This window comes from Rhynchophorus ferrugineus, unplaced genomic scaffold (assembly GCF_030347505.1).
Source record: "Rhynchophorus ferrugineus isolate W39M unplaced genomic scaffold, kcgeb_rfMv2 rfM4, whole genome shotgun sequence".
Classification (NCBI taxonomy): domain Eukaryota; kingdom Metazoa; phylum Arthropoda; class Insecta; order Coleoptera; family Curculionidae; genus Rhynchophorus; species Rhynchophorus ferrugineus.
Window position 1 is genome coordinate 53151275 of NW_027472583.1, and position 25835 is coordinate 53177109.

Genomic DNA, 25835 nt, shown 5'->3' on the forward strand with positions numbered 1-25835 from the left:
GGGGCCGCCGGATGGGGTGGCGATGGGGGGTCCCGGGTCTGGCCTTATAGTTAAGGGAGCGAGAGGACTTTAGTACGAGAGCAGGCCAGAACGGCCATATTTCTAATGCATTTTCGCCACCTGGTTTGTGTTTTTCCTTTGTTTCAGTCGGAGTGGACATTTCTGCTGGGATATCACGATATTGCGATTAGTGCGAACATTGTAGCATAAAGTATATTATATCGTATTAAAATAATCAAGTTTTAAGTAGCCTTGGGAACTTTCGACTGAAATTGATTATCGACTGTTTCAGTCACTATTTTTGGTGCGACTGATTTTACTACTTTTTATTAGTGACTGCTTCAGTCCACTGTTTTTAGTCGCTATTTTCGGTCCGACTGATTTTATTACTATTTACTCTCGACTGTTCCAGTCCTGTATTTTTAGTTACTATTTTCGGTTCTCCTGGTTTCATTTAACTGATTTTTAATATTTTTGTTGTCGTCCTAGCCGCCACTTTGACAAGATTATACCGAATTTAGGCTTATATAGATTTATATGTAATATATAGTTTTATGATATTTTTGGTAATTTGCTTGTAAATAATAATATATTGTATATTGATATAGTAGCATTTTGGAATACTATTTTTGATGATTGTTATACTAGGGTAAAAAGATTAAAATTGTGAATGATAAATAGTAAAATACTTCTGACAATTTTTATGGCAATAATAGGTAATATTTTGTGATTAACTTTTTGGTTTCGATTTTCGATGATGAACTCTCTCGATTTTTGTTTAAGTCTTTTGATACATTTTTTGATAGGAAAACACTCTTCTTTAGTATTCAACAATTTCAACATCAACAACAACAACATCTTGGATACTAAAAAATACATGAAAATGTCAGCGACACTTTTAAGTTCAGATTTATTTTATCAGCAGGTAAGGCAGAGGAATCTTTTTTACAATCTATTTTCATTATTTTATAACTTTTCAGTAGAATGATGCATTCAGCTTTAACATTCTATGGTTTGACAATATTTTCGAAGAGAATCGGCAACTTCAAAAAACACAAATACAGTACTACAACTCGAAATTCAAGACATCTTCAATTGCTTTAAATTAAATGATTTATTGCATGATAATTGTATTCCGTAATTATTTTTTTCCTTTTCTTTTTTGAAGTTAGTACGTTAACGAATGTGTGCATCTCTGTTTCGCCTATACTATCGTTGGAAAATATAATGACATTTAAAATTAACTGCTCCAAGAAATTATCTCCATTCTTTACTCTCTTATAATTTACGAAAGGAAAGGATTCTTACCTCTTCGTCTGACATCACGAGCGGAAAAAAACAGTCGAACCCGTGCATTTGACTATCGACTGTTTCGACTATTTTCAGTCGATAGTTTCGAACGCTATTTTAAGACAAGTTTAAGACAACGTAGTAATAAACTATATTAAAGTTTATTTGTATTTCATGTCAGTGAATATTTTCTTTAAGCTCAACATTTTTTACTTTTTATTAGGTAAATAAATATCTTGATCAGCGATATCTATTTATAAAAATACTTAATCTAACTTATTAATTTCGATGGTCATGATATTTCTCTGTATAAAATTAGAGTTTTACATTTAGTATTATTGAGTTATTGATTGTAGATATACGCTAATCATGTAACAGTCAAAATTGTATTTTTGACATTCACTACATTTCTTTTTTTGTCGGTTTTCACTTCAAATATTTGAAAGTGGTGATTTTTATGCTAATGGCAAAAAACAGCCTGGATGATTAAAAAAGTTCCTTTACGAAAACCCAGCTCTAATTTTCAAAGATCTTTTAAACATCTTAGCAGATGATGAATCAACTGTTTCCAAGCATTTATACGCGATGGGGAAAACCGAAAGGGAGAGAAAATTGCTACCATAGGAATTGTCTGAAAATACCATTTTGAACCATGTATTGGGGTTATTAATATATCATTGCTTGGCAGGCAAAAAATAATAGTTTTCTGTGGCGTATTGTGACTGACGATACAAAGTGAATTTACTATGACAAACTCAAGTATTAAACGCCATGTATTATTTCAGACCCATCTACATAGACATCTATGTGGTTGAAATCGATTGAAATTTTTACTGCAGGTGTCTATTCGCGTAAGTTGAACGAATCAACACACGCAACGTCACCCTCTTGTATGGCATGACACGTTGCAGTATTCATGAAGGATATACTAGACATAGCGTCTTCTGATTACTACTTGTTCAGATATACGCAGGATTGGCTTGGTTCGCGGCCAAACCAACATTATTGGCATGGTATTACTATGTCGTCAGAAAATGGAAATAAGTAGAAAATGATGACATATTTTGGTAATATATATTGTCGTTTCGTTTCTCAATATAGTGAAAAATGATCAGAATAAATGCAAAAAACTAATAATACCTACAGTTTACATTATTTTACTGGCTTACATTATTATTTTACGTTATTATATTTGACTGATGTATATACGTTTATCTTGAGGAGGCGAGTAATTTTGAAATACCTCACCATCCCAGAAAATAACCCAGTTTTAATTGGCCTGCTTATGGGTATAATTGTAATAACAGATCAATTCAAAAGTTCTCGATCTGACACATAGATGGCGCTACTAGAATCAAATCCATACGTATTTTAGTTAGCCCTTACCCTCAAAAGATGCGTGTATAAATTTGACTGCTTGGATCATTAGTTTGTGAATTATAGCATTTTGAGTGAAGCAACTGTAGTGAAAAAATACAGTTGAAGCAAATGCTTGGCTTGATGCCGAGTTTCCGGACACTGACCCACGAAAATTAACCATCAAGGATTGGTATGCTAAGTTTAGATGTGGTGAAATGGGCACCAAAGGCGGTGAACGCAGTGGACGCCCAAAAGAGGTTGTTACCGACAAAAACATTTAAAAAATCCACAAAATGATTTTGAATTACCGTAAATTGAAATTGAATGAAATAGGAAATACTCTAAAGATATCAACTGAATGTTTTCATCATAATGGGTGCCGCGCGAGCTCACTTTTGACCAAAAACAACGACGAGTTGATGGTTCGGAGCACTGTTTGAAGATGATCAAGCGTAATAAATCCGAGTTTTTGCGTCGATATGTGACAAACGACGAAATATGGCTCCATAATTTCACTTCGAAGTCGAATCGACAGTCATCCTAGTGGACTGCACACGATTAACCCGCTCCAGAATGTGAGAAAACGTAACAGTCGGCTGGCAAGGTTATGGTGTCTGTATTTTGAGATGCGCATGGAATAATTTTCATTGACTATCTTAAAATAGGAAGGACCATTAACAGCATCTATTACATAGCGTTATTGGGCCGTTTGAAGGACGAAATCGCCGAAATCAGTGAAATCGATACCAAAAATCCTTGAATTGGGCTTCGAATTGCTTCCTTATCTACTCTAAAAAAATGTATTTTACTATGGTAGGCCGGGGACTTTTTAAATGACCTGTTAGTTATTCCTTTTTGGATATTACAGTTTTATCTACAGACAAACATAAAATAAATTTGTAAGTCTTTGTTTCAAGCTGAAAGCTTTTCCATTTCTACCACAGTGTTGAAAATTCTTCAACTCGTTAAAGTGTAGTACTGCAAATAATCTATCAAACTGACCATTTAAGTATTCAAACTGTTATTTATTTGAGACAGTTGGTGAAAAATTGCTTTGTTGTGCTAGACAATGGTATATTTTTAAAATCCAGACGCTGACCATTAATATCGGAGAATATTAATGATATTAATATTCAAGGATATCTGATTCTCATGATTCAGTAGCAGTCACGATTTACGAGCAAGAAGCAGTTAACAACCAATTTTGGGCGATCTTAAGGAAATTTGTTTATAAGTGAAGTAGGATTAATGAACTAGGAATGAGGATTAATGTTAATAAATCATAGGAAATGGGGTCAAACAGATATGATGGTGTTATATCTGTTTAAATATGTTAATAATTTCCAGTAAGTGGTAGCGAATATTTTTATTTATTACTGAAATTACTGGAAATATTAAAAATATATTGTAATTATTTGTTATCAGGTTTGTAGGTTGTTCTAACATTTTTCATAAGGTAAGTATTGCCTATCTTATTTTTAATTTAATACATCAATACATCTTTGTGTTTAGAAATTTCTCCTTTAATGAATATGAAAGTCTTGGAAGAGAATTTTTCATTTGTAGACTTTTTGTTATTCTTTTTATAACTTCTTGTCACTTGTTCTTCCATTCCATATCTGATTATGAATTTATAAATACTTATATATTGATGATGAAATTTCTGATTTGTCGCAAAAACCTTAAACCATTTGCTTTATTATTTCACATTTTTAATCTATAATCACTATGCATTTTTTTCGCCGTTTATGGTGTTATAATTATGTTTGTTTGGTTGATTATTGTGATGATAATTCTGCAAGTTGGATTAATATTGCAATACATTTCCAGTACATATATTATATCACATTAGGATAATTCATGTTCTTGAATTCAATGAGGACATTCCCCATTGATGTCTGTCAACAACAAAAGAAACAGTACATGGAATATTTGTATTCGACACAGTTATCATAGCAAAAGATATATCTCTGTCTAAGGCTATAGAAAAAGGACAAGTAGCGGTCACCAAAATCTACAAATGAACTGGAGATAGAAAAATACAGCTTAATAGCTCCAAATCTGGCCATGTTAATTTTGTGTTGCGGAGAAATGACAAAACCCTAATTATATCAGTTGACGGCAACTGTACTGGTTAGTCAGAAGATACTCTCAACTTAACCTAAAATCAAAAAGCCAATCAAATAATTTATTCAGCCAATCATAAAGCCAATATGGACTTATGCGGTGCAAATATGGGGTTGCACTGAGACATTAAACCAACTAGTAATCCAACGCACCCAAAAAAAAGTTCTGCGATTATCGATCGATAATGCTTATCGTTACGTACCCAACGAAAAGCTGCACGATAACCTCGAAATCAATTGGATACACGAACTGATCCAAGATTTCGTCCTAAAATATGAAATAAGGCTGCTAAATCACAAGAACGTAGAATCAGTACAGCTTCCGGACAACATGCAAGAAATCATTTTTCAAGTTCTCAATCATCAATCAGTTTTATTTTAATTTGGGAAATACATAGTGATGTATTAATCTCGTACTCGCCTTCCTTGTGCTTGCAAGTACAATAGAACAGTAGTAACAAATGAATTGTAAATTAAGATTGTACTAAGCATATCTAATGTAAGATGTAATTAATTAAAAGAAAGTTCTTCAAAACAATATCACATTTGCTAGGCTCAGTATATATCACCAGTTAACTAAAACCTATATTATTTTAATTCGAATGAAATTTTCCGAAAATGATTTTGATTTTAAAAATTCTCTTATGGGTTAAACTTTGAGAATATGAATAAAGCAAAATCGATATTTTCATATTTTTAGCCTTAATATACCCTACACCCTTAAATAAATGTTGTCGTTTTTAAACCGTATTTATTTCGTAACTTAGCATATTCAATAAAACAGCCAATACACGTCATTAAAATTTATGATGTTAGCGCATCGCAATGTTGCCACATTAACGTAGAGTTTTCGTTTACATTTGCCGGTTTGTAATCTCTAATTGTTATCGCTGATGTTTTATATAATTTTGTAGGCGTTTAGACAGGGTCGACCAATACCAACACAAAGCGAATCGAAATCGAAATGTTCCGACGCATCAAAAAGCATTTTGTCTCTTTTTAACTGGTGTACAATGAGATGGGAAAATTCGTTCCGAGTTTAAAATTTATTTTACATTTTATAAATTGTATTTGGCAGTATATTTGATCTATGACATGCATTAGCTCTTTTATTAGAAGGACTTTATATGTTATGTAATACGGCCCAGACTATTTGTCCATCTCTTTATTTTTTGGCTACTTGAATGGTGAAAGAATGCGACGGATTGGATTAATAGACACCTGGGGTCGCTTTATATTTAACAAGTCTCTACATTTTGTAAATTAAACAGAAGACGACAGGTTGACGTTATATTATTATTTAGCAGTTACTCGAAGAGTTTCTTCGTGTAGTTTAGTTGAGTTCGGGTAAAACATCGCAGCTGAAGTTGTAAGGTCACAATGGTGGATTGATTAGTGCTCAACGACCGTTTGCCATAAACTATTCCAAGTAAGAACCAGTTGAGCTTTAAAAAACACCCTTATTTCATGGATTCCCGACACATGCACCACAGTTGAAGGTGTAAGGCCACCAAAGGCGGATTGAAGTTGCTGGGAATTAATATCGTCTGCTCGAATTTGCATAGCAGCTTGCAGTTCAGTGTAAATAGCCACTAAAGACGAATTTTAGTAGCTCAGTTTCTTAACCGTAGATTATTGTAAACTGGAATCACCAAAATGTGGAAAACCATTCTGTAGAGGTATACCGTGGAATTTCGGGTAGAAACATTACCATTTCGAAAATCTTCGAAAGCAAACTAGATCGATGTTCAATCTTTATAACAATTATGGTCTGTACAAATGAAATAACGACCACATACATCCTTGGGGAGGCATCTTTAGGAGGGCGCTATTATGTAATACGGCTCTGCCTATCCGGCCATATCTTTTGAAAAATTACCTCAATGATGAACGAATTAGACCAGTTAGTCTATTTTCTAATAGACCCTCAGTGAAGTTCCTCTTTCCATAAAATGCCTACGGTTTTCTCAAGTAAATTATTAGTATTTGTTTTCTAAACCCATTCACATTTTATCAATAATATAGATTTCCATTTAAGCGAGAAAATAATTTCCTGGACCAAACATACGATCGAATTTAGAACATCTGATGACGGACTATAGACCAGATTCTTGAGCTGGCGAAAATTCATTTCGAAAATAACAAGAAAGTAAGCGGCAATAGATACGGTTTCTTTTTGTGTCCGGACGGCCGCGCGCTGGGCGGTCTTTGTCCCCCGTGGCTCCGGGGACGTCTTCGCCGTAACGTTTCCACAAAGGAAAATTCGCGTGCCACAGTGGAAAAGTCACCGGAGTTTCCTTCTACTTAGTTTCTTCTTTTTGTGCCTTTCTCCTTCTCCTTGTCGACCAAGTGGAAATCGTTCATTTTTTTTCTTGTTGTTGCAGGTTTCCAGCTGGACGTCCGACATAAAGGAACTGACTCGAGGACTCGGGAGATTGTTAATGGTAAGTGATAAAAACAAGCATCTCCATCTACTATTTTGTCATGTGAATAAACTGACGGTTATACTGTGTTGTTTTTTGTCTTTCGAACTACCTGCGCCACCTGGAAGTTTACTGCTTTGAATATTCCCGCGGCGAGGAGCATTTCCTGCGGAGAATTTTGTTTTAATAGCGAGAGTTTTTTCATATAATTTTTTAAACCACCTTCACCACCTGAAGCTACATGTTTTTTATTTATTTTTATCTTTTTTTCTGAGAAGTCGGTTTTCGTACTGACACTAGGAGTTACGTGGACTCAGGATCTATTGGAACATAATCTATTTAAATGATTGATTAATAATTAATAATGATTGTGCGTGCATTGTATGTATTATATTAAAACAGATAGTTTGTTTTATCTGGCATACCTTTTATAAACAACTATACTGAATAACTGAATATTATTTTCATTAAAATATGTCTTCTTTCATCTCATTTCTGATGTCAGATGACGTCCACAATAAAAAACATTTTATGTTTTTCTAACAATTTTAATTTTAATTTAAAAGCTCAAAATTATTAATATGACAGGTCAATTGAAAAGTCCCAGGCCATTATTAAAACGCATTTTTTGTCAAAATTATTTTTTTTATTCAACATAATTCCCTTCAAGGGCTATACACATTTTTATATACAACATTTAATAGAATACAACATTTTTGTAGTACGATTTGTCCTTTGCTTCAAAATAGGCTTAAGTTTCGGGGATCACCTATTTATTCGACGAGAATTTCTTCCCAGCAAGCGTTCTTTTGAGATTTGAGAACAGGAAATAGTCAGTTCTAGAGAATAGGGTGGACGAGGAAGTAATTCGAAGACCAATTCATGGATTTTTGCCATCGTTTTCACTGACTTGTGACACGGTGTATTGTCTTGGTGAAGCAGCACTTTATTTTTTTTCAAATGCGACCGTTTTCGGCGATTTCGTCCTTCATACGGTCCAATATCTCTAAGTAATAGTAGCTGTATATTCCATGCGCATCCCAAAATACAAACGCAATTGAACGACTGACTATTTGACGCCATAACCTTGCCAGCCGACTGTTGCGTTTTCCCATGCTTTGGAGCGGGTTCATCGTGTGCATTCCACTCGGATGACTGTCGATTAGACTTCGAAGTGAAATGATGGACTCATATTTCATCCATTGTCACATATAGATGCAAAAACTCGGGTTTATTACGGTTGATTATTTTCAAAAACTGCTCCGAATCATCAACTCGTCGTTGTTTTTGGTCAAAAGTGAGGTCGGGCGGCACCCACTTTGCACACAGCTTTCTCATACCCAAATATTCGTGAATAATCTGATGTACACATTCAGTTGATATCTTTAGAGTGTTTGCTACTTCATTCAGTTTTAATTTAATTTACGGTCATTGCTCACCGTCTTCGGTGGTTATTTCACCACATCTAAACTTAGCATACCAATCCTTGATGGTTGATTTTCCCGGGGCAGTATCCAGAAACTCGGCATCAAGCCAAGTTTTTGCTTCAACTGTATTTTTTCTCTTCAAAAAGCAATATTTTGTCAACACGCGAAATTCCTTTTTATCCATTTTGTTCACAATAACACAAAGGTTGCTTCACTCAAAATGCTATAATTCACAATCTAATGTTCCGACCGCTGTATAATCTATACACGCATCTTTTGAGAGTTAGAACGAACCAAAAAAGCACCATCTATGCAGGCCAGGGACTTTTCAACTGACCTGTTATAACCACGAAATATCAACTCATCTAACCGTTACAACTGGGATGAAAATAGTATGCGATTGGTATAATATTTTAAAACCATAAGTTCCATAATGTTGTTTCTCTTGAAAAGGAGTAAATACAGGAATTCTAAGAAAGTAGCTATTTATTATTATGATTCAGCTACAGCTATGAGATGGACGATATACGTTACTTGATCATAGCAAAAAATTTAAAAAAATTAATATTTATATTTTAAAATAACTTTCAGCAGCCCCAAATTTCTGGAAATGAGACTTTTCGAGTACTATATTAAAAAAGCAATTTTTAATACTGTAATCTTGGTAATAGTGGACACAATATCAAAAAAATCCATGCTGTTTTAGAACGAATGGATGTCTACACAAAATAGCAACTAACAATCTTTCCAAAACCATTTATCTAGTTAATATGCATAAAAAATTATCAACCCTTAACTTTGTTATTATATAAATAATTCAATTAAATAGAAGATATTGTTTATTGGTTGTGTATATACTTCTAATAAACTTAATTGTCGTTGTTGAAGCACAAAATGCTGATAGGCAATTTAGAATCCGAAGACAAATACTTAAACAATTTTATTCGATACGATATTAAAATGGAAAGCGAGTTGAAAATTAGAGATTGATAGTGAGTAATTTAATTTTAAGTAGTGTTATTTAAGATTCTGTGTTTCTTTCGGTTATTCCCATATTGTTGGAATAATTAAGACGTTATGGCAAGATAATTAAAAAACTATTAAGAATAGTATGGTCACGTAAAGTTATATTTTACAGTTTTTGTAGAGAGAACAAATGAGTATGTCCTAATGAGGTGTGAAATAAAAACTGGATATATGTGAAAATTTCATCTTAACATAGATTAATTATAAGAATCGCCTGTTCTCTTTGTTTACAAAACTCTTAGGTTTTCAAAATCAGCTTTTGATTTAATTTGATGTATGGTGAATAGAGAACAGCTAAGAAAAATTATTCTGGCGTACGGACTGATAATAGTTCATATGTTTCTGGAAGCTTATTATATCAATGTACTAGATATAATTCAATATAATAAATACTAGATGTAATTCTAAATGTTATTAGGATTATTCTATACATTTTAGTGGTACTAACTTCTAATTCATTTTATGTTTCATTAGTAAATGTTTTTTTTAACAAAGCACTGGCGAAATATTGCAGGTAATAAATACGTTAATTTGTGCGTCGAGATCTAAAATGAATGCTGCAAAGAATAATAACGATTAGAAAATAGTTTCATAGAATCTTAATTCCTTATTTGTTAGTGAGTTGTTAGTTCCCACTTGAGACATAATACAAAACCAGGTAGATATTTTTTTTTATTAGACGAACTTTTAAAATGTAGGTAAATAAACTATTATTTTAATCAACCTGGTGTATTTATTGTTTCTGCAGTATATATTTTCGTTGATATATGGATAAATGATAACTATTTGAGTACATAATTGACTAACTAGCTAACTAATATAAACTAACCTAACCGTATATGTGTAAACATTTTATCATTAGCACTGATACATGTTAATGTATTTAACGATTAATGCAATAAGATATGTGACTATAGGACATTTTATTATTTGATCCTTGTAATAATTTTTGATAATTTTTGAATTTACTTTATAGACCTAAGTTTAAAAAAAACGGAGTTAATTTAATGATTATAAATACGTTCTTTTGATATATATTTCCAAACTGTAAAAAATAAATTACCTAATAGTGTTCATTTTTGTTTTAATATACAGATGTTTAAATTTGTTTTATTCTTATATTCTCTGTTTTAATACACAAACATGTACTACTTCATTTATTATTCATACATAGTGAGTTTTAGCTTGTGAGATAGTTTTCATATATTTAATTAATTTAATATACATACATTTATTATAATTATGGTAGAATTTCAACCATAGGGTACTCATTAGTCAACATAATATTTCTTCCACCTTAACTGATTTTAACAATCCAGTAAACATTTTCTTTGTTCAATTATCGATTATACCAACTCTAATCAACTTACGAACACTCCTATAGTATTACAGCTGAATTAGCTTTTTGCATTAGCTAATTTTCCACTTTATACATGAATAGAGTTCGGTATTGTATCTTTGGTTTGGCGCTAATTAGTGCGTAAATCTAATGAATTAACGCGCATTACCCTGTTTAACCACCTGCACCACCTGGCGCCTGTTCCTGACGGACCTCGTCTTCTCCGCGGGAAACTTTCGTTTCTTGTTTCGCGCTTATTAAAGTTAATTCGCCGGTTCCTCCGGATATAAGGTATTGTTCTTCATATGATTGGTTAGTGTGCTAGGTTTGATAGATTGGTTTGATAACTTTAATGGTTTTTCCGAAGATACCTTGACTTAAAATCGAAGAAATTGATTTATCAGTCAGTAATAAAGTTTATTTGGACTTATGATGAAATGAAATTGGACATGATGATGGTGGAAATATGAGGTGGTTCTAAGATATCAAATCGATTGGCGATTTAACTCCGCTAAAAAAAGTTGTGGCACATTGAGGGAGAAATCAAATTTATTCAGGATTTTATTCAAAATTTCAGTTTAAAATATGAAAAAGTCTACTAAATTACACCAACGTGAAAGCAATACAACTATTAGACAAAGCGCAAGAAGAAGAAATTAAAATATTGGAGCTAACCAATACACATACACTTGTATATATTGTATATATGTTACTATTCAGTTTTACTCAGATTAGTCTAATTTAATTTGGGAAACATATACTGATTTGCTAATATTATGACATGAAGATTAAGATGACGATGGTGCGACAAAATGTACTGACATAACTGCTGATAAAAGTAGAACACGAAGAAAATATAGTAAAAATAAACTCTGTAAGGTGGTAGACACCATAAATTGACAAACGACAATACATTTCCAAATTGTAAAATGTAAATTACCTAGTTGTGTTCGTTATTGTTTTAATATACTCATGTTAAAGGCAAATATAAATTTCAAAATTGTTTTATTCATATATTCTCTATTTTAATATACAAACATTACATCATTTATTGTGCCATACTTATAATTATAAAATAAAACTAATGAAAGATCATATATACTTATATTAGATATTCTGAAGTTGTTACAGGTCTGAAAATAATCTTACTGATGGTACTGTTATAATGTTCAGTGGTGTAGTAATTTATACTTATTAATACTTTTTTGATTATTGGAACATAATAGAAATTAGATATAATTAAATGCGTTTTAAAGATATTTAGTGAGTGTTATCTTTTGAGGTAGTTTGCGTATATTTTATTAATTTAATATACAGACATTTGTTATTATTGTGATTGAATTTCGACTATCGGGCACTCACTAGTCACATAATATTTCTTCCACGTTAACTGATTTTAACAATCCAGTAAACATTTTCTTTGTTCAATTATCGATTATATCAACTCTAATCAATTTACGAACACTCCTATGGTATTACAGCCGAATTAGCTTTTTGCATTAGCTAATTTTCCACTTTGTACATGAATAGAGTTCGGTATTGTATCTTTGGTTTGGCGCTAATTAGTGCGTAAATCTAATTAATTAACGCGCATTACCCTGTTTAACCACCTGCACCACCTGGCGCCTGTTCCTGACGGACCTCGTCTTCTCCGCCGGAAACTTTCGTTTCTTGTTTCGCGCTTATTAAAGTTAATTCGCCGGTTCCTCCGGATCTAAGGTATTGTTCTTCATATGATTGGTTAATGTGCTAGGTTTGATAGATTGCTTTGATAACTTTAATGGTGTTTCGGAAGATACCTTGACTTAAAAGCGAAGAAATTGATTTATCAGTCAGTAATAAAGTTTAGTTGGACTTATGATGAAATGAAATTGGACATGATGATGGTGGAAATATGAGGTGGTTCTAAGATATCAAATCGATTGGCGATTTAACTCCGCTAAAAAAAGTTGTGGCACAACGAGGGAGAAATCAAATTTATTCAGGATTTTATTCAAAATTTCAATTTAAAATAGGAAAAAAGTCTACTAAATTACACCAACGTGAAAGCAATAGAACTACTAAACAAAGTGCAAGAACAAGTAATTAAAAGATTGGAGCTAACCAATACACATACACTTGTATATATTGTATATTTGTTACTATTCAATTTTACTCAGATTAGTCTATTTTAATCTGGGAAACATATACTGATTTGCTAATATTATGACATGAAGATTAAGATGACGATGGTGCGACAAAATGCACGGACATGACTGCTGATAAAGGTAGAACACGAAGAAAATATAGTAAAAATAAACTCTGTAAGGTGGTAGACACTATAAATTGACAAAAGTGAGAAAATTTGGAAAGTGGGATAACATAATTAGTGTAACTACATTTCTTTAATATACATTTCCAAATTGTAAAATATAAATTACCTAATTGTGTTCGTTATTGTTTTAATATACTCATGTTAAAGGCCAATATAAATTTCAAAATTGTTTATTCATCTATTCTCTGTTTTAATATACAAACATTACATCATTTGTTATTCCATACTTATAATTATAACATAAAAGTAATGAAAGATCATATATACTTATATTAGATATTCTGAAGTTTTTACAGGTCTGAAAATAATCTTACTGATTGTACTTTTATAATGCTCAGTGGTGTAGTAATTTATACTTATTAATACTTTTTTGATTATTGGAGCTTAATTGAAATTAGATTTAATTAAATGCGTTTTAAAGATATTTATTGAGTGTTAGCTTATGAGGTAGTTTGTATATATTTTATTAATTTAATATACAGACATTTATTATTATTGTGATTGAATTTCGACCACCGGACACTCACTAGTCCACATAATATTTCTATCACGTTAACTGATTTTAACAATCCAGTAAACATTTTCTTTGTTCAATTATCGATTATATCAACTCTAGTCAAGTTGCGAACACTCCTATAGTATTACGGCTGAATTAGCTTTTTGCATTAGCTAATTTTCCACTTTGTACATGAATAGAGTTCGTATTGTATCGTATTGTATATTAGGTATTGTATCTTTGGTTTGGCGCTAATTAGTGCGTAAATCTAATTAATTAACGCGCATTACCCTGTTTAACCACCTGCACCACCTGGCGCCTGTTACTGACGGACCTCGTCTTCTCCGCGGGAAACTTTCGTTTCTTGTTTCGCGCTTATCAAAGTTAATTCGCCGGGTCCTCCGGACCGCGCGCCTCCTCCCGCCCCGACCCGGTCCGAATATTAATATTCCGGTCCCCATTTGAATTTCAATTTAATATTTCGCGAATCCGTAGAGAAAATTTGATTATTTTCAATTGTCAATCGGTTTAAACTGATATAAAACTCATTTAAATTCTGATTTAATTCATTAATTCTTTCGTAATGGTTTCTGGGGAATCGGGGCCGCGAGAGGCAACGTCGCCAACAACTTGCAAAACCGGAAATTTTATTTCCACTTTCCCTCTGAAAACAATTTGCGAGATAATGCGGAAAGGCGTTTATTTATTCGTGTTTCGGGGGGTGGAGAACTGGACGACAAATACAAATTTTGGGCACAGATTAGGACTTTCACCTTCATTATTTGTAACTTTTCTCCGAATCTTTACTTGATTTATTATGTTTACTGTTACCTTGAAACAATTGACTCGACTAGAACGAATGCCAAACATCAGTTTTCGACTTAAATCCACATTATTTATTTCTTTTTTGAAAGTGTTTTGAATTGTCATTACTTTTTTGTTATTTTATTGGCTATAAATAAACATATTGTATAATATATATTTTTTGTTATTTAAGAGGTACATGCCACACATATAAGAACTAGTTGTAAATTGTATAGAGTGGAAACTTCTAATTTTAAGGACACGTACAATATTCTCACATATTTTTTACCTAAATTAATCAGATATTGGTGTATAATGTTATTGCTGAACTGATGTGGCGAGAAATCGCAAGTAGTTCGCTGTAAAACTTAATAGTAAAAAGTAAGAGCAATAACCATATCATATGAAACGTCGTAGAAACATTGTACGCAACTGTTTCTATGGTTTAATGGTTAGAACGTTGAGCTCGCACGCGGAGATCCATGATTCAATTTCCAACAGGGCAACAGCTTTTTTTGTTCTAGTTTGATTGGAACATTTGTCAAATCACTTAGATGTGGTAGCGGACCCCGAGGCCTGAAACGTTCCTTATTTTCAATCATCTATTTTTCTGTTTTTCTGTATTTACATAGTTTCTTTGTTCCTATTTTTCCTAATACGGGCTTTTCTTTTACGTGGGATATCCATTGTAATACTTAATAAAATAACTGCGTAATATATTGAGTAAATATCTAACACTAAAAAGACAAAAATAAAATATTTTTAACAAAATATTGAACAGACTTCAAAATATAAGTAAGGAACCCACTAAAAATTGAAAAATAATCAAACTTACATTTTTAATTCCAAAAACGTTTTAAAATGAAATATGTATATAGATTAAAATATTTAAACTAATTTTTTTTTTCGAAAAAAAAATTATTAAATTATGTTTCTATCGGAAAAACTAGTCACTGGTTTTATACATTTCATAAATTTAATATACAATAGAGCTAACATCAAGGTGATCTTGATTCGTCAACCGCTTCGTATGAGCGGTCTTTTCGATGAATCCAACTTTATATTGTTTTTAATTTTTTTGGAGATTTTAGTCACAGTACACATACCAACATAATATTTAGGACAGCCGCAATACGCCAAAAATATCTCAACAAAAACCCCACCAACTGAATATCATCGACGTCTACAAGATCAGCATGAAAGAAACCAAGGAAGGTGGTACTAATAGTTTGAAGGGATTGGAAAGGACGATCGACAGAAATTATGATGTTTGATGTTTATAAACTCTTTATCAACTAACTCCCATCTAAGCTTCACTTGCAAAATGCTAAAATTACCAACAAATTATGTCCATCCAGGTTATTTAATATCAAATATGCAACAACAGAAGTTGTATTAATTTATTTTGGTTTAAATAATTACAAAATTCTGTACTTATTTTTACTATTGCTATACTAAATGTAAATAACAGAGTTTTAACTTGATAATATTATTTAGTATAATTATTTTCCCATCACAAAATCAAGATTATTTCACGGACTAAAGGTAATTTGTATTCCCAATATTTTAAAGGATTTAAATAATTTTACAATAACACTAGCTGATCCGGCAAACGTTATTTAGTCATGTAAATAATTTCTAGATAATTTCTAGTGTAGAAAAAAAAACTAACATATTGAAAGTGTGTAAGGATATGATTATGAGTGAAAAAGGCATGGAGCGCTGTGAACGATGAGGGAATATAAAAATAACAAAACACCAAACATTATTTTTTTAATTTATTATAATTTATTTTAAGTAATAATTATTTATATCATGAATTCATTACATCATATTAATCTCTTAATGCTACAGCGTGAACAATATTTTTTGTTAGCCCGTCTTTGTTTTGTTCTTGACGCAATTGCACCATTCTCACACGCGCTCCAGTTTTTATTCCTGAACTTGTTCTTCGGTTCTTTGTGCTCTTCTATTTCGAATGCTTCTAGGTTTATTTATATCACGGCTCAAATTGGCCCCTTTGCGTTTTGTTGGCATACATGGCATGTACAGTGAACAGTACAATACAAAACACACATAAATAGAACTGATTAAATTATTTAGTGATGAAAATTTTTATATTAATAATTTATTTTATCTTTCATTAGATTAAATATACATGTAAATATTAGATAGTTTACGAAAGCGAAAAATTTTCTTTTTCTTAATTATATCGAAAATACGTATTGTTAGAAATAGTGAAAAAAATCACCATTCTTTGCCATTCCAGTTTTCACCATTCCCAATAATAATTTCGTTATAAATAAGAAAGAATAATTTTTGATTTTATAATAAACGTATGAGAATAATTTATGCTTACAACTCACTAGCCGTTGTTCGCGGGAACTCGTGATACGTGTTGAGTATTTTAGAGGTTATCTAAATCACTTCATTAACTGATCGTGCGAATTACATATTAATATTTTTATTAGTTAATAATAATAAATTGTATTCAGTAATATTAGTTATTAATAAATAAATAAAGTTACTAGAAGATAATATTGAATATATATATATATATATATATATATATATATATATATATATATATATATTGAATATATATATATATATATATATATATATATATATTGAATATATATATATATATATATATATATATATATATATATATTGAATATATATATATATATATATATATATATATATATATATATATATATATATATATATATATATATATATTGATATGAGAGTTACACATAAATAATGTCATTATTTTCTGTTACTTATTATTCGTTTTAAATTAGTACCCTTTTGTAATATGTTAACTAAGTTATGGACAATTTCTTCGTGGGATTTAAATTGATGACTGTATATTATGAGCTTCTAAATGTTATGTATTATTTTAAAGCACCTGAACCGCCTGGAGTGTGTTGTTTTGAGTTTTTTTTTTTGGCTATTATCGTCAATGTACCTTTTTAATAGGTATTTGTTTTTAATATTTAAGAGGATATCTTGGCTTAAAGACATACATTTTTGACTTTCTGTCTGGTTCATCTAATGTTTTTTATCATTATTTCTTAAATATATAGAATATTAAAAATATAAGGATAAAAATAGTGTTGGGAACTATCGACTGAATTCGACTATCGACTGTTTAGTAATTGACTAGTTTTTACCATCGATTGTTTCAGTAGCTATTTTGGGTTCGACTGATTTTACTACTTTTTACTAACGACTGTTTCACTCGACTGTTTTCAGTCGCTATTTACTATCGACTGTTTCAGTAGCTATTTTTGGTTCGACTGATTTTACTAGTTTTTACTAACGACTGTTTTACTCGACTGTGTTCAGTCGCTATTTACTATCGACTGTTTCAGTAACTATTTTTGGTTCGACTGATTTTACTACTTTTTACTAGTGACTGTTCCACTCGACTGTTTTCAGTCGCTATTTACTATCGACTGTTCCAGTAGCTATTTTTGGTTCGACTGATTTTACTACTTTTTACTAGTGACTGTTTCAGTCGACTGCTTTTGTTACTATTTACCATCGACTGTTTCAGTCGTGTACTTTTAGTTACTATTTTTGGTTCTACTAGTTTCATTCGACTGATTTTTAACTTTCTGGCTTTGTCCTCCAAGCCGCGACCTTGAGAGAAATGCCCCCAAATTATGCTTACATCATATGTAATATATATAGTTTTATAATTTTTTTGGTAGTTTGCTTTTAAATAACAATATGTTTATATATTAATATAGCAGCATTTTGGAACGATATTTTTCAAGATTGTAATATGGTAATAGGGTAAAAAGGTAAAAATTGTGAATGATAAATAGTTAAATAAGTTTATATAATAATTATTTATATAAAATAATTAATAAATAAAGGATTTAGTTTGTTTAAAGAAGCTCTAGTAGTTATTGTGCGATTATTTATAATTATGTCATGAATTAGTTTTTGTCTATGATTAGGTATATGTTTAATTTTTATTTAGTATTAATGGTTATTGTACATCTTTAGTTTTTAGGTTTTGTTTAAAATAGTAATTTACAATAGTAATTACTATTTTCAGTCGCTAGTTTTTTTGACTATCGACTGTTTCGACTGTTTTCAGTCGATAGTTCCTAACGCTAGTTCAAAGTGACTAAAAGTTTTATTTTCTCATTTTAAATTTTTGGGTAATAAAGCAAACTCTGCGTTGAAAATCGTGTGGGCGAATCAACACTGAATATTAATAATTCTCAACTCCCCTAAACGTATGATGCTAAATATTTTGGCATGCATTTAGACCGACATCTAACTCTGACGAAACAAATACTTGAAAAAACAAAACAAGTTGGACTTACACTATATCAAAAGTGGCGTACAGATTTTTATAGTTTCGCTACCTCTACTATAGCGCCTAAACAAGAGAAGACGTAGACATATTACACCATTTTTTAAACAAACAAAAGTGTTATTTGTCTCGAAGAATCGTCTAATGCAGAATAGCCCCTTAATGTACATTATTATAGATAAAAATGTAGTGATTCTAAAAATAATGGCTAGTAACGTCTTGAATTATGAGTATCATTTTCAAGAAATATTTTTCTCCCGATTTCTAGTTGATTTATTACTATTTTTTGTTATTCTGGAACAACCAATTCTATAATACATGGACAGGGCTTTGCTTAAGTGAATAGGGGTAGAAATCGATGACAAATATCACTTTTTTCCCAATTTTTATTACTTTCTTCTTTTTTATTGCTTTAGAGTAATCGATTTGATATTATATTGACACGAGTTTAGTTCAGTTGAATAGGGGTTAAGATTGACGATAAGTATCAATTTTCGACAAAAATTCTCGACAGAAAAATGATTTTCTCTCTGTTTGGGTTTTTCGTTTTTTTCTTATTTATTGTATAACCAATGATTACAGCCATAGGTGGATCTGCGATAATTATAAGGAACAATATATATATATATATATATATATATATATATATATATATATATATATATATATATATATATATAAAGAAGACAATTTGTTTATAGTTAGGCATTTTATGACTACTTCTCTATAAATATTTATATAATAATTTCTCTATAACCTCCTTTAAAAGCAAGAATGGTGAGTTTCTTTTTGAGGATCTGTCATTATCGTGAATCATCTAGACGTCTGATGTCTGGTCACGAAAACACCTTCCTTGAAATTTGTTTCTGAGAGACGAGGAAACTTTAAAATTACTTATTTGAAGCAATCGCCATGTGTGAGATGTGGTAAAAGAACTTTATGTGTAGGTGCTAATGTTTTTTGGAAGATGCTATTTTTCCCAACCTTAAGCATCATTGGCGGTCATTTCTTTTTGATCCGAAGGTCACTTCGATCTCTGCTATCCCATAAACACAAAATGCAAGGGAATTTAGAAAATCCAGCTTGATCTCCGAGCAACATGCACAATATTTTAAAATAACCACACATCTGCCAACCATGGTCTTCGTATTTTAATTTGCGAATGAAATTATGAAGCATAAAATCCACGATTGTGAAACAGAACTGCTTCAAGGCTTCTTTGCGAAGTATCTATCAAAAAACGCTGATGAAAAACTCCTAAATCCCGACATCCTGGAATTTTTTATTTTGTTTGAATAGTTTGTTGTTACATTTTCAACAGATGGTGTTACTGTGTATTAAATCGCATCGTGTACATTTGTAACCAATTTCATGTTGAAGCCGCAGTAACAGGCTTGACCTTTCAGTATGTATCATTTTGTCGAAGTGTGAACAAGACGCATTCTATGAAAAGAAAGGAAAGTTCTATTTGTTTACTTAATTTTGAAGAAAAGGGCGGCTGAAGGTCATCAAATGCGAGTGTGAAGCTTATGACAACCATATTCCATCAACTTCAATATGTGAGTACTGGTTTTTGACGTTTTAAAAGTGGTGTATTTAACGCCGAAGACAAACAGTATTCTGGGGAGCCAAAATAATTGGCTTTTTAAGGTATTACTGATGATACCATCAATGAGGATCACTATGACTACAATTGATAAACGCATCAAAAGCAGAGCACTATGCGAAAATTGTTCAGAATACGGGCAAAGACAACAATGTTACAAAACAACATCGCTCGACCATGTGTTACAAATTCTTTGAAATCATTAAAATGGGAAGTGTTTCTCCAGGCCTGGCTTCTTCTGATTACTACTTGTTTCAACATATGAGCCATGAACTGTCGGAGAAGCGCTTCTATTCTTATGAAAATATCCAAAAAATGAGTCGAATCGTAGATAACTTCAAAAGATAAATCGTTCTTTCGAGATGGAATTCATAAATTGCATGAAAAATAGTAAAAAGTATCAATGTACAATACTTTAAATAAAATACATTGTACCGATTTTTTACTACAAAGCTTCGAATTATATATATATATATATATATATATATATATATATATATATCTATATATATATATATAGTAAAAAAAACTTTTAAAGCTAATTTATAGGTCTATAATTTTTCAACTGATATTAATGTTGATATATTTTTATATTAATAAGAAGTTATTTTCGATTTAGCGTAATGTTACATTGATTAAGAAAAATTTGGAGGATGTTTTCTTTTGTTTGCACTTTGCTAATATTAACAACTTTCTTTATTACTTTAAGGTGATTTATTATTTCTTCGGTTGCAAAAAACCGATAATCTACTGACACGCTAAAGCTCTTTTTAAAGTTTTTTTGTCTCTCTCTCTCTCTCGAACATCATCTTCATAGAATTCCTTTAATAGTGACTTTGCAAACGACTTGATACTGATTACTTATAAGTGATTTTTAAATTCGTTCTTAATAAACTACTGACTCAGCAAGATATCACGCGGTTAATCTTCGGTTGTGGACATCATCCTCAAAGATTATTCTTTTCTTAATCCGTTTTTATGCGATGGGTTATTAGTTGACGCTTTTCGATATCAAATAGTATTCATCCGCGATTAACATAACGTTTGTCGTGTTGTAGTATACCGAAGTGATTATGGAACTGTTTAAAATGTAGAAATCTTGTTCGTTCTGGAACGTGGGTGGTGGGTGTTAATTGAGTTTTAACTCCTTAATATTAATACAGTCATTTTTATCAAGAAAATATACTTTGTTATAGCCATAAATTTCTTTTAATTTGGTGCAGAAATATTTACTATCTTTCGAGGCTACTCTTTAGTTAATGTTGATGAGACCGACCAAAGATAAGAACTTTGTCATTTTGTCATCATCAATGGATCAATTGCATTGTTCATTGTAATTACAAGGCTTTATTGTAGAAAATTGACACACAAAGTCGTAGTAACTATCAAAATCTCCTCCTAACTTTTTTGTAGAACGATTTGGTTTTTCTTTAGTTTCAAAATAAGTCTCAACTTCGGCAATCAGTAATTTTTATTTAAGCTTCTTTTTCTTTTCTTTTAAGCCAAATAACTTTCTGTGGCATTATTTTAAGATCTTCAGTAGTTAGTAGTAATCTGCACTGTACTGTGAGTGACAAAGCAAAATTAGTAACGCAAATGATTTAATTTGATCCTTATTTTTTAAAATCCTTTGTTCATGGATATATGGTTCAAAATCAGAAATTATTCAAAGTTTCATTTTTTAAAGAAAGGAAGTTGGATTTTACCAAAATAAAGCTTTCAAATATTTAACTGTAATGAAATTTTGACTTTACAAATAGTGCAGAATATACACCTCACTTCACTAGACTACACAAGATCAAATGATTTGATTCTTTTGAATTTAATTCTGTGTCCTGGGTATGGGTAATCCAAGAGTTGTAGCACTTCGACGTTGATATAAGAATGGAGTTTCTCCTCATTTTTCTTTGCGATTCTTTTTGTTCCTGAGTGACAAATTCAATAAATTGGTTTCAATACTTGTATAATAGCAATTTATTATGTACTGATAATTGCGATTTTCTTCCATTTAACCATTGCTACTCCATTTTCCTATATTTGAGCTCTAGTTCGTTCACTTTCTTTTTACATGTTATTTTTTACCGAATATTTGTGGTATAATCTGACCAGCACTTTGTAAATAAATATGAATGCGAAGAGTTTTATGGGATTGTAAAGGAATTGGCCATCGTGAGCTGCTGAAACCTTGCCAAACCATTAATTTAACACACTACTGTCAAAAATTGTTGCGATTGAAGCAGGAATAAAAAAATGACCGAACAGAATTGAAGACTTTGTCTTTCATCCCTTACGTTACGTTACGTTAGACCAAGCACATAACAGGTCAATTGAAAAGTTCCCGGCTTACCATAGTAAAACACATTTTTTTTGGCAAAATTAGTATTTTTATTCAACATAATTCCCTTCAAGGGTGATACATTGATTATAGCGATCCTCCAACTTTTCAATACCATTTTTGTAGAACGATTTGTCCTTTGCTTCAAAATAGGCCTAAGTTTCGGCGATCACCTCTTCATTCGACAAAAATTTCTTCCCAGTGAGCATTTTTTTGAGATCTGAGAACAGGAAATAGTCGTTGGGGCCCAGATCTGGAGAATATGGTGGTTGAGGAATCAACTCGAAGTCCAATTCATGGATTTTTGACATAGGTTTCATTGACTTTCTGTTTTTTTCAAATGGGACCGTTTTTATGTAATGTATGTAATAGTCGCTGTTGATGGTCCCTCCTTTTTCAAGGTAGTCAATGAAAAGTATTCCATGCGGATCCCAAAATACAGACGACATAACCTTGCCAGCCGACTGTTGCGTTTTCCCACGCTTTGGAGCGGGTGAACTGTCGATTGGACTTCGGAGTGAAATGATGGAGCCATGTTTCATCCATTGTCACACATCGACGCAAAAACTCGGGGTTATTACGTTTCATCATCTTCAAACAATGCTCCGAATCATCAACTCGTCGTTGTTTTTGGTCATAAGTGAGCTCGCGCGGTACCCACTTTACATAGATCTTTCTCATACCCAAATATTCCTGAATGATATGACGTACACTTTCTGTTGATATCTTTAGTCATTCAGTTTCAATTTACAGTGATTCAAAATCATTTTGTTGATTTTTTAATGTCTTCGTCGGTAACAACCTCTTTTGGGCGTCCGCTGCGTTCAGTGTCTTCGGTGCTCATTTCACCACGTCTAAACTTAGCATACCAACCCTTGATGGCTAATTTTCCTGGGGCAGTATCCGGAAACTCGGCATCAAGCCAAGTTTTTGCTTCAACTGTATTTTTTACCTACAAAAAGCAATATTTTGTCAACGCGCCAAATTCCTTTTTATCCTTTTTCACAATTACAAAAGTTGCTTCTATCAAAATGCTATAATTCACAAACTAATGATCCGACAGCTGTCAAATTTATGCCTCTTTTGAGTGTTAGGGCTAACTGAAAAATGTATAGATTTAATTCTATGGTAGCGCCATCTATAGTCGGATACTTTTCAATTGACCTTTCAATTCCTGTTGGATTGGATCTTGCAAAACTATGATAATAGTTTAAAGCTGGCTCTAATGATGATGTAAAGGCGACACGAGAATTTGACCAAGTGGGTCATGATTGGTTTTAAGTGAGCATGCGTGTTTTGTTTTATTGCTTTGAAAATTAAATATTTTTTGGAAGTATTTTTAACATAACTAACTAACTTGTTGGTTGAAATATTTTCTTTACCAAACAGTGTTTTATTTTTCAGCATAATTTCCTTTTAACCTAATAAATTTAGTCCAGCAGTACATTTAGTCTGTTCAATTTTTTTCCAAATAATATTTTCTCAAGGCAACTCGGGGTTTGTTTTTTGAACTGTTTCTCAGATGATCGAGATATCGTACCACCCAGCAGTTTGTTCAGGTTTTGAAACAGTAAATAGGGTGTTAAATGTGGAGAATAAGGATGTGCGGTATCAGTTCTTAATCCAATTTATGGATTTTTGCCATGGTCACTACACTCAACAATTTTTCTTCGTAAAATGCCCTCGTTTTTGCTTCGAATCCAAAAGCTGTTAATAATATTAGCCGGTGATCGTTTTAACCTTTTCAAGATAGAACTCTGGCCAACCGAGAAGAACAACTTGGTCTTCTTTAGTGTACGTTCACCCGAAGAAACGCACTGTTTTAATTATTCCTTGGTGTGTTGTGATGTATCCATGTTTCGTCAACTGTTACGAAAAGGCGCAAAAACTCGATCTGATTGCGACTGAACATCGCTAAATACTTCATTCAAATCACATGGTTCTTCGCGCCGATAACTGTTTTTATATCCGAATATTTATGTAAAATGTGATGTATCCGCTTAATTGAGGTGCCAAGAGCGTCACTCACCTTACGTATTTTCATTCTCAGGTCGTCATTATCTTTCTATGGATTTTATCAACGATCTCTGGCTTAATGACCTCTTGGATGATTTCGATGTCATTTATGCTGATATGACCACAACGGAACTTAGTAAATAACTTTTTAGTGGTAGTTGAAATTGGTGGTTCAAAGACTCCACAGTGTTTATCAAGTTTTTCAATGAATTAAAAAAAAATGCTTAATCAGCACACGACTATTACTTTATCGAATTATTGTCAAAATTCGAGAGTTCGGCTGCAGTTAATGGTGGTCAGACACAAGTCAAATAACGCAGTTTGCCCAAACCCCCACGATAGTATATTAATAGATAACAACTGAAAGTAACAGTAGTGTATTTAAAGTTATTGCTCGGGGATTTCAAAAAGGCGCCTACTTAACAATCTGCCTTCCTATCGACAAATAAACTCTGCAAAAAGTACAATTTTGAGAGTAGAATCAATTCTTTAATAATTAGAAAGAAAATATGTCGTTGTGAACATTATAATTATGGCATATGTTCTACTCAGGTGATAGTTAACTAGAAGCGTCATTTTCCAACGAATTATTACAAATTTTATTGATTGCAGTTCATATGAATAAATTCAATTTTTTTATTGTTATTGTTTATTAGATTGTGATATTCCTGTATTATCTGGCTGTATCTGCAATACTTCTCAAGATTTCATTCTGCAAAACTTGTTCTTTATTTATATTACTTTTCGCGGAACATTCTCATAATTGAATTCCGTATATCCATATAGGTTTCAATACTTACTTGTATAGTAGCAATATATTATGTACCAATAATTGCAATTTTCTTCCATTTAACTATTACATTTTCGTATATTTGAACTGTTCTTTTATTTTCTTTTTACATGTTCCCTCCTGCGAAGTTTTGTATCCAGAG

General features: G+C 31.7%; 1 protein-coding gene across 3 annotated transcripts in view; it reads left to right on the forward strand.

The window, feature by feature from the left end:
• Positions 1-25835, forward strand: part of LOC143196236 (ephrin-A4) — an 808497-nt gene that overhangs the window by 198294 nt on the left and 584368 nt on the right. For all 3 annotated transcript variants that reach the window (XM_076403895.1, XM_076403896.1, XM_076403897.1), the window contains one exon: positions 7160-7219. The gene's annotated coding sequence lies outside the window, so the exon portion shown is untranslated. The remainder of the gene's footprint in view (positions 1-7159; positions 7220-25835) is intronic.